Below are 8,821 nucleotides of genomic sequence, written 5' to 3' on the forward strand. Positions count from 1 at the left end.
CGCGCAGCCGAGCCGCACCCGGACCCGCCCGCGCTGAGTTTGCCAAGAGTCGGAACTGCGGGAGGTGGGCGCGGGCGGGTCACCGCACCCTGCTGGCCTCGGGGGTCATTGTCTTCCCAGCAGCCGGACGCCGGGCCCATCTCCATTTTAATTACCGGCGGAACCGGGCGCAGGGCCCTCGGGGCCGGGTGGCAAGGGGCGCGCGGAGAGGATGCGGCGCGCGGAGCGCACGGGGCGCGCGGAGGGAGCAGGGTCGGCTTGGAGCCGCGTCTTTGTTTCGCTGTAAATAGACATGTCAGTTTCACAGGGTACCGCAAGTCAGTGTCTGACAACTCAATCCCGAGGGCAAATGGGGAATTTTTTGCTCCAGCGGCAGGGTCCTACCTAGTTGGGGTTTCCCGGTCCCGCCAACAATTTCCTATTTGTAAGATTAAAGAACCGCACACAATAGGGATGGACTGAGGAGCCTGGGTGGAAGTAAATGGGGCGAAGAACAGCTAATTTGTTACACTGAAGAAATATAAACAAAAGTTTGACTGAGATTCTTAGCGATTTTCCTTCCGCTTTCAGCGCTAGTCTCAGCGGTGCGTTTGGCTAGGGTTGCTGTCAAGATTGTTATCAGCATTGTTTAAAGAAATGCTAATTAGGAAACGTGTGCTGCGAACGGCCCGCAGACACCTGTGCGCTGTGCGCGGAGTACTTCTGTGTGTCTGCATTGTGTCAGTTCTGGAATCTCTCGTGCTGGGTTTATCACAGACGCTAACTTCCCGTTTGGTAACAGACTGTGGATTCGGCTCTAATGCTAACCCTCACGTTGCCTGTGCAAGGCAGTATTTCCACTCAGCAAGAGTGGAAAGTAAGTTCTTCAAAAGGGAAATTGTGGAAGGGTTTGTAGAAGAGTTTGCTGGAAAATGAAGGAAACAATAGTATTTTATCATAGTAGCGTTCTTCCATAGGTCTGCTTTGCGATAATACTGGATGTTTTGAACTGAAGACTTTAGGGGCACATCAGTTTTACTGCCAGAAAGAGTAAGTGGATGATGGGAGTGTTTAGGTAGGCGTTATTGCAGGTGTCAGTAAGAATTTAGCGCTATTTCCCCTGAAAGGCTTGCAATTATTCGCATATACTTTACTGAAGGAGAGGGATCGAGTGCTGCTGTGAGACTTTCCTGTAGAGTGGTGGAAAGCGCTCACTTTGCTGTGCCGAGAAATCCAAAATTCAGTTTCCCCCAGGCCCCGCTCTCATTGACATCATTGTGGATCTAAGAATTTTGTTTGCTTAATCTCTGTTCTGGTTTAGCTGTTTTTGTGTGAACGTAGGTTACCCTTGTGCTCAGAACTGGGTCCCAGCCCTCCGTGTGACGTCTAGGGCTGTGGCACTCACCCCCTTGATGCTCAGTGTCCCACTTCAGTTACACCAGGGTCAGACTGACCCACTGCCACTGTGACTTCCGGTGCCCGAGGCCACACCACAGTAGCACAGAAATCCAGAGGTAGCTCCAGAGGGGGAGAGAAAATGCCCTTGAAGTGTGGACACTCCGTTATTGTCAGATGTGTTATTTACAAACACTGTAAGCTGAGTAAAGTTTTAACAGTGAACTTTCTAACATTGTCCTTATGTGGGACTTTTCAAATTAAGGGAAATTGGGCCGCTCTGTCCCTGTGGTCTGTGTTTCTGGGGCGCTGCTCAGCTGCGTGCTCTGTTCTCCATCAGAGGTCCTCGGCCAGCCTCCAGGAGCTGAGGAGACCCATTTAGTGCACGGGCTTAGAAGGTGCCACAGCCTGTGAACTTGAGCTCATTCCCCACATTGCTGTCACTTTCTGTGCTCAGGTGCCCTAGAGGTTGCTCTAAGAAAGTTCTGGAAACCATTGCTCCCTCTCATGCCTGTATCAGGGTTCTGGAACCTGTGGAAGGGCAGTTTCATTTTGGGGGCCTGCGTGTTCTTGCCGAACTCTTGTTTTTATAAAAATATAGGGTTTTTTTTGTTTGTTTGTGTTTTAAGACAAGGTCTTGCTATGCAGTTCAGGCTGGGCTTGAATTCACTATGTAGACCAGGCTGGCCTCCAACTTGTGATCCTCCTGCCTCAGCCTTCCAAGTGCTGAGGTTATAGACCTGAACCACCACACCTGGCTCTTCAATTTTCACTTAATATATTTCCCTTACATGGAATGAGAGTAGATTGTTAAGAATTTCTTTGTGAATCTGTCCCCTCGTCTGGGAGAAAAAAAAAAAAAAGATTTAGGTTGCTGGAGTTTGCTGAATGGCCTGACCTCTAAGTAGATGGATAATTTCTGCTGAAGCGCAAGACTAGAGTGTGGGAACACACTGCATGCTCTCTTGGCCTCTGGTTGTCTGTCTGGCTGTGGAATGGCCAGTTCTGGCTGTGAACTTGTGCAGAGCGCTGTGCCCTAAGTCATGAAATCAGTGAGGTTTTTCCTTCCTTTCTGCTTGGACGCTGTGTGTGCCTCATCTCTGCATACTCGAGCATGCTGTTTTAGTTTGTGAGTGATGACAGAATGTGCCTAACTGTACTGTTCATACAGTAGGTGAAAAGAGAAAGAACCTTTTCTAACAAACTCACTGATTGTTCTACTAAAGGCTAATGACAAGCAAGATTAGTCAGATCTGATCAAAATGTGATTTATGCAAGTTTTTCTGTTAAATAGTTGAGTGCCAGTTGTGTCATGTAACTCTTAATTTAAATTAAAAATTAATGAACTTTTGTTGTTACTTTGTTTTGTTTTGTGGTCTGGGGATCAAGCCCAAGGCCTCAACCTTGCTAGGTAAGCACTCTACCACTGAACTACACTCCCACTCCTGAAAATTACGAAGTATTTTTAAATATCATTCTTTGGATTAAGAAATTACTAATTTAGCTGGGCATGGTGGAGCTCACCTGTAATCCCAGCACTTGGGAGGCTGAGGCAGGATGACTTCACTGAGTTCAAAGCCAGCCTGTCTCAAAAGTAAATGGATAAATTACTAACTTAGGTATTTGTTTAAAAAAAGATTTTTTTTTTTTTGTCTTTTTGAGGCAGGGTCTTGCTCTGCAGATCAGACTAGCCTTGAGCTTACTTTGTAGCCCAGCTGGTCTTGAACTAACGATTCTCTTGCCTCAGCCTCCCGAGTGCTGGGATTAAGGCGTGCACCACCATGCCTGGCTAATCTAGGTGTTTCTGAGTAGAAAGTGGATTTTTATTTTTTTTTATTTTTTATTTTTTTGAGGCAGGGTCTTGCTGTGGTAGTTCAGGCTGACCTTGAACTCACAGTGTAACCCAGGCTGGCCTTGAACTTGCATCGATCCTTTCACCTCAGCCTCAAGAGTGTGTGATTATATAGGCCTCAGCTACCCCTGCCCAGCTTCTAAATAGAAAGTTGGGAAGTCCTAGTGTGTTTTTCAGCAGCTCTCTCAGAGCTTCTTTTTGGGTTTTCATAGGTGTGCTTTTTGAGTCGTAGCGGAGGGATGCTCTGGGTTTGTTACAACAGTTCTTTAGTATTATTGAGGACCTGTTGTGGGCCAGCCTTTGGAACTGGTTGGGGACAGGGCCAGTGGTTTGTTGGGATGGGTCAGGTGACACAAGGGACCACTGGTATGGCTCCAGGTGATAGAAGAGGTCAGGAACACTGCAGAGAGTGTGACAGACCATGTAGACCGCTAGCGGGGGGGAGGGGGGGGGCGTGCGTGCTTCTGGGTCTTTACGATGGGAGGCAGAAGACCCAAGCACTGGATCGCAGCGCACAGACCTGGTGGGCCCTGTCCTGGGCTTTGCCTGGCGGAGAGGGGGCTGCCTGTGAGGGCCGCAGCTCTGGGCTGGTCAGCTGTGGAGGTGACTGTGAGGAGTGGCGTAGTCCCACACAGCACCTTCCGAAGCTGTTGCTTCTGCACATGGTCCCTGCCTGTGAGGCCACACTGGAGACCATGGGTCCTTTAGGAACGCTGTCGGCAGAACGGCTCTTGTCCCACCTCTCCCTGCATGATGCAGTGCCCCAGGTGCCCTGCAAGGCCTCCGCCTCCGTTCCTGCTGCTGGCTCTCGGGCTTACTAATGTGTCTGTCATTCCAGTTGCCCACTGAATGGAAAGGACTCAGGAAGGTGCGGGGAGAATGAATTTTTAAAGAATGTCTTAACTTACGTAAAGTTGGATTGAACTGTTACTTGCATGGTGTAGATACTTCTTTGTTTCCCTCATTGCTGCATCTATCTTCTCCCAAGCACTCTGAAAAAAAGGAGGCCCCTTGTGATTAATAGAAAACCTCTCCGCTAGCACGCCAGCCACGCACGGAAGCCTGGCAGGGCTCTTGTGTGTGAAAGTTAGCAGCAAAGTGCCTGTGTGTTTTGTGCTGCCTATGAAGGGTTTAGGACTTCCGAGCTCTTGTGTGTGTAGGTGCTGCGCTCAAACCCGGGGCGTGACACATAGTAGGCAAGTGCTGTACCCATACCACATCCCCAGGGAGGCAGCCAGATTCCCAGTGCTTCCTCCATGAGGGGCCGCTATCCCTGCGTGCCGTGGCCCAGTGACATGGGCAGCCACCTGCTCAGTGTGGGGCTTGGGAGGGGAGGGCTTCACCTGCAGCCTTCTTGCTCTTTCCCTGCCCTTAGCTGAACTCAGGGGTGGGTCACCATCAAGCTAGAGCCCAGCCCTTTTTATTTTTTATTTTGAGACAAATTTTCATTAAGTTACCCAGGCTGGCCTCAAATTTGCAATTTTCTTGCCTTAGCCTTCCTAGTAGCTGGCCTTATAGGCTTGTGTTTTGTTTTGTTTTGTTTTGTTTCTTTCTTTCTAAAGACAGGGTCTCACTGAGTCACTACTGCATAGTCTGAGTTTCAACTCTCCATCCTCCTGTCTCTGCCTCCTAGAGTGCTGAGATTATAGGCATGTGCCACCGTGCTCAGCTTGTGTTCTCAGACTTTTCATTAGCATCATGAAAGTGCTGTTTCCTGTGATTTGAAATAACTACTGACTGTACCTATTTATAAATTTTGATTTCTGAAGGGAAACCAAGGAAGTAGAGATATTTATTTTCAATTTTTATTAGTCCATGTTTGCAGTGCATAATGATAAATTCCTCATGGGGGTGCGTGCATGAAACACATCTTTTTTTTTTTTGGTCTTTCTGTTTATGCTTAAGCATCTGATTTATTTCACTGAATCTTATGGTTTTACAGTGCACCCATTTTCCTCAGATGATTCTGGTTTATCCTTCTTTATGGCAGAGTAGTACTCCATTGTGTGTAAATGCCTCATTTTCTTTATTCCTTCGTCTGTTGCTGGCCATACAGGCTGCTTCCAAGGTGTAGCTATTATAAGTTGTGCTACTGTAAACATGTATCCCTGTAATATGATGTTTTTTAACTCTTTAGGGAAGATACCCAGAAGGGGAATAGCTGGGTCAAATGAAATTTCTATTTTTAGTGTTTTGAGGAATTAAAGTTGCACGGGCACTTACTAAACAATACTAATCTTCTGGTCCTTAAACAAATGAAACATTTTAGGTAAATGTTAGTCTTTATACTTCAGTGTTTCTGTCTAACATTATATTATTAAAAGTGTTCCTGAGGGGGCTGGGGATATAGCTCAGCAGCACAAGCTCACCTGTCTGGTAAGCGCAAAGTCCTAAGTTCGATTCCCTATACCAAAAAAAAAAACTGTTCCTGGGTATTACATATTGTCATTCTTCGTTGGTTGTTCTTACGGGTATAGGTAGTAAATAGGAAATTTGTATGTTTTTCCAGGAGATGTTTATTTCTCATACTTTATGTTGGTGTATGGAAATATTTGATTTTATTGCTTTGTATGAGACTTTTGTTCTTTAAGTTCAGGGTGTTTTGAAGAACTAACATTGTTAGCTTTCTATTGGGCAGTAAAACATGTGTAAAATATGTATAAAACATGTATCCTATGACTGGCCCACAGGTATCTGAACAAAGGGATTTTTAATGTTGAGTTTATTTTTCTGTTCATTTTTATTTTTATTTTTATTTTTTTATGCTGGTGGTAGAAGATGACACCGGTTTTGGCTTTTTTTTTTTTTTTTTTTGGTCTTTTTGAGACAGGGTCTCACTATGCAGTTCAGGCTGGCCTTGAGCTCACTTTTCTAGCCCAGGCTGGTGTCGAACTCCAGCCTTAGCCTCCCAAGTGCTGAGATTACAGATGTGCGCCACTGTGCCTGGCCCTTGCCATTCTTTTTGGTCAGTCATTTTCACAGTTGCTTTGTCTTTGAATGATGTAAATATTCTGGGAGACAGGAAAGTAGTTTTGTCAGTTCCTTTGCTCTTCCTCTTCTGGTCTGGCTTCTTAATCACTGTTGCTATTTTTTATTTATTTGGTGTGGTAGAAATTGCCAACCAGATAGGATGACACACACCTGTAATCCTAGACCTTGGGAGGCTGAGGCAGGAGAATCTCTGTGAGTTTGAGGCCAGCCTGGGCTACATAGTGAGTTCAAGGCCAGCCTGAACTCCATACCGAAAATCTGTCTCCAAAGAAAGAAAGAAAAGAAAAAGATTAATTAATTGCAGGAGTCCCTGGGGTAAGGGAGAGTAGGAGGCTCCGGCTGTGTGGCGTGAGTGGCCGGGTCCAGTGACGGAGGCCAATCTCCGTGATGGAGCAGTGCCTTGGATTTCCAGGTGGATGTGCTGCCCACCTGTGCCTGTCAGGGCCAAGACGCACCCCTTCCCTGCAGGTGAGGACGGCCAGCCAGACGCTGCAGGTGCTCAGTGTCCTGTTTCTTGTGAGGTCCTTGGGGAAGCCCTGAAGGCTGCATCGTCCCATTGGCTGCCCTGTGTGCCACACTCACCTGGGCACGGTGGGTGTCCCGTAACAGGGCGTACGGCGTCTCACACAGTGTCGCAACGCCAGCACCCATGGCGCCTCCTCTGAGCATCCTGGCGTCACCTGTCTGCCGCTGTGTTCCGCACAGTGCTGTTCTTCACAGCAGAGGCGGCCAGTTGTGAACTAGCAGGCACCTCAGTGGGGGGCTGTGCCGAGAGGGAGCAGAGGGACGGAGCCTCCCCCAAGTGGGCCGAGCACTCTGCCCTGAGCACGCAGGGCTGGGACCCGTGGGTTGTCTCCTCCGGCGATGGGGCCTGCTCTGGAGAGAGGCGCAGTGGGGGGTGTTGGGAGGGCACCAGGCAGTCTGGGTGGGGTGAGCGGAGCTCCGGGAAAGGGTATGTGGGTGGGCATCTAGGCGCAGGTGACTTGCAGTGCAGGACCTTTTGTTTACTGTGTCCCCCAGGTGAGACCTGAGGTCTCGACTACTTGACTTTCCTGGGCCGCAGGTGAAAGCTGTGGCCCCTTTTGGAATTGCTTTTTATTTTTTGTATGGAGACTTATGGGTCATGTGCTTTAACACCAAGCTACATCCTCAGCCCTTTTCTTCTTTTTTTCTTTTGAGACAGTCTTGCTAAGTTGCCCAGCCTAGGCACAAACGTGATCTTCTTGCCTCAGCCTCCCAAGTAGCTGGAATTTCAGGCTTGTGCTGCCACACCTGGTAATAACAGTTTCTTTAAAAACTTATTTGGGAAGTTTTGAAATGTACACAAAATTAGAGAAAATGGCCCCATTACCAGTTGCCGTAATTCCTGATACTATGCTGTTATTTCCTTTATCTCCTTCTTTTTCTTTTCTTTTCTTTTCTTTTTTTTGGTTGTTTTGAGACAGGGTCTCACTATGCAGTTCAGGCTGGCCTTGAGCTCATTTTGTAGCCCAGGCTGGTCTCGAACTCACAATGATCCTCCTGCCTCAGCCTCCTGAGTGCTGGGATTACAAGTGTGTGCCACCACGCCTGGCTTTTGTTGCTATTTTAAAACAAATTTCAGACATTTAATTCTACCTTCAAGTACTTAGCCATGTACAGTAACAGAGTTACACACCCACCACACGCTTCCCACATGTGTGATACTCAGCGTGGATCCCGAGTGCTGGGAATGTCGTGCATCTCACTTTTGAGTTACTGTCGTGTTATTGTTCTTGTTTGGTGCTGGAGACTGAACCCGGGATCTTTGGACCCAACGTCCCCAGCCCTTTTAGCATTTTACTTATTTGTACATACATTTTTCAGTACTGGGGATTAAACCCAGGGCTGTGGCACTGAGCTACATCATAGTCTGTATCTTTTTTAAAATTTTGAGACAGAGTCTCACTAAGTTGTCCAGACTGGGCTTGAACTTGTGATTTTCCTGCCTCAGCCTCCCAGAGTGCTGGGATTACATGCATGTTCTACCACACCCAGTTTTTCTTTTTCCCCAGATAAATCGTCATTACCTGTGTGAAACACTCTGGAAAGAAAGTGCTGGTCCCTCCAGAAAAGCTGAGCTGGTGAGCTAGGTGTGCTTGGAGGGGTGCAGGGCTGGACTCAGCAGCGCTGGCCTCTTGCAGCAAGTGCTGGCCTTCACCAGAGCTGGGAGGAAAATGCTTTGCTCACGCTCACCCGCGAAGCTGTGATCCTCACGTGTGGTGGGAAGGTGAAGGCTATAGACGCCTTCAGAGAGAGGCAGAGCTCGCAGTTCAGTAAGTGCCCGATAAATGGCAGTTGTCCAACCTGGAGCCCGGCCCTGGGACACACAGAACCCTGTCCAGCCAGTAGGTTCAGGTCAGCAGATGAGGAGAACTGTTGGTCGGGTCCAGCTGTGCAGCGGCTTCTTTCTACACAGCCTGCGTTTCCTGGCTGGCTCCCGAGTCTGCTGTGGCCTTGGGCACAGGGGGCTCCGGAAATACTTCGCCAGACATGCAGTGACGATTGTATCCTCTCAGAGCTGCCTACGGCCCTGCCGAGTAATTTCTTCCTGCTCTCCAGAGTCAGAGCTCTGAGCTGGGCAGT

The sequence above is a fragment of the Chinchilla lanigera genome, unplaced genomic scaffold, assembly GCF_000276665.1.
Source record: "Chinchilla lanigera isolate Chin_1 unplaced genomic scaffold, ChiLan1.0 scaffold00127, whole genome shotgun sequence".
In the NCBI taxonomy this organism is placed as follows: Eukaryota; Metazoa; Chordata; class Mammalia; order Rodentia; family Chinchillidae; genus Chinchilla; species Chinchilla lanigera.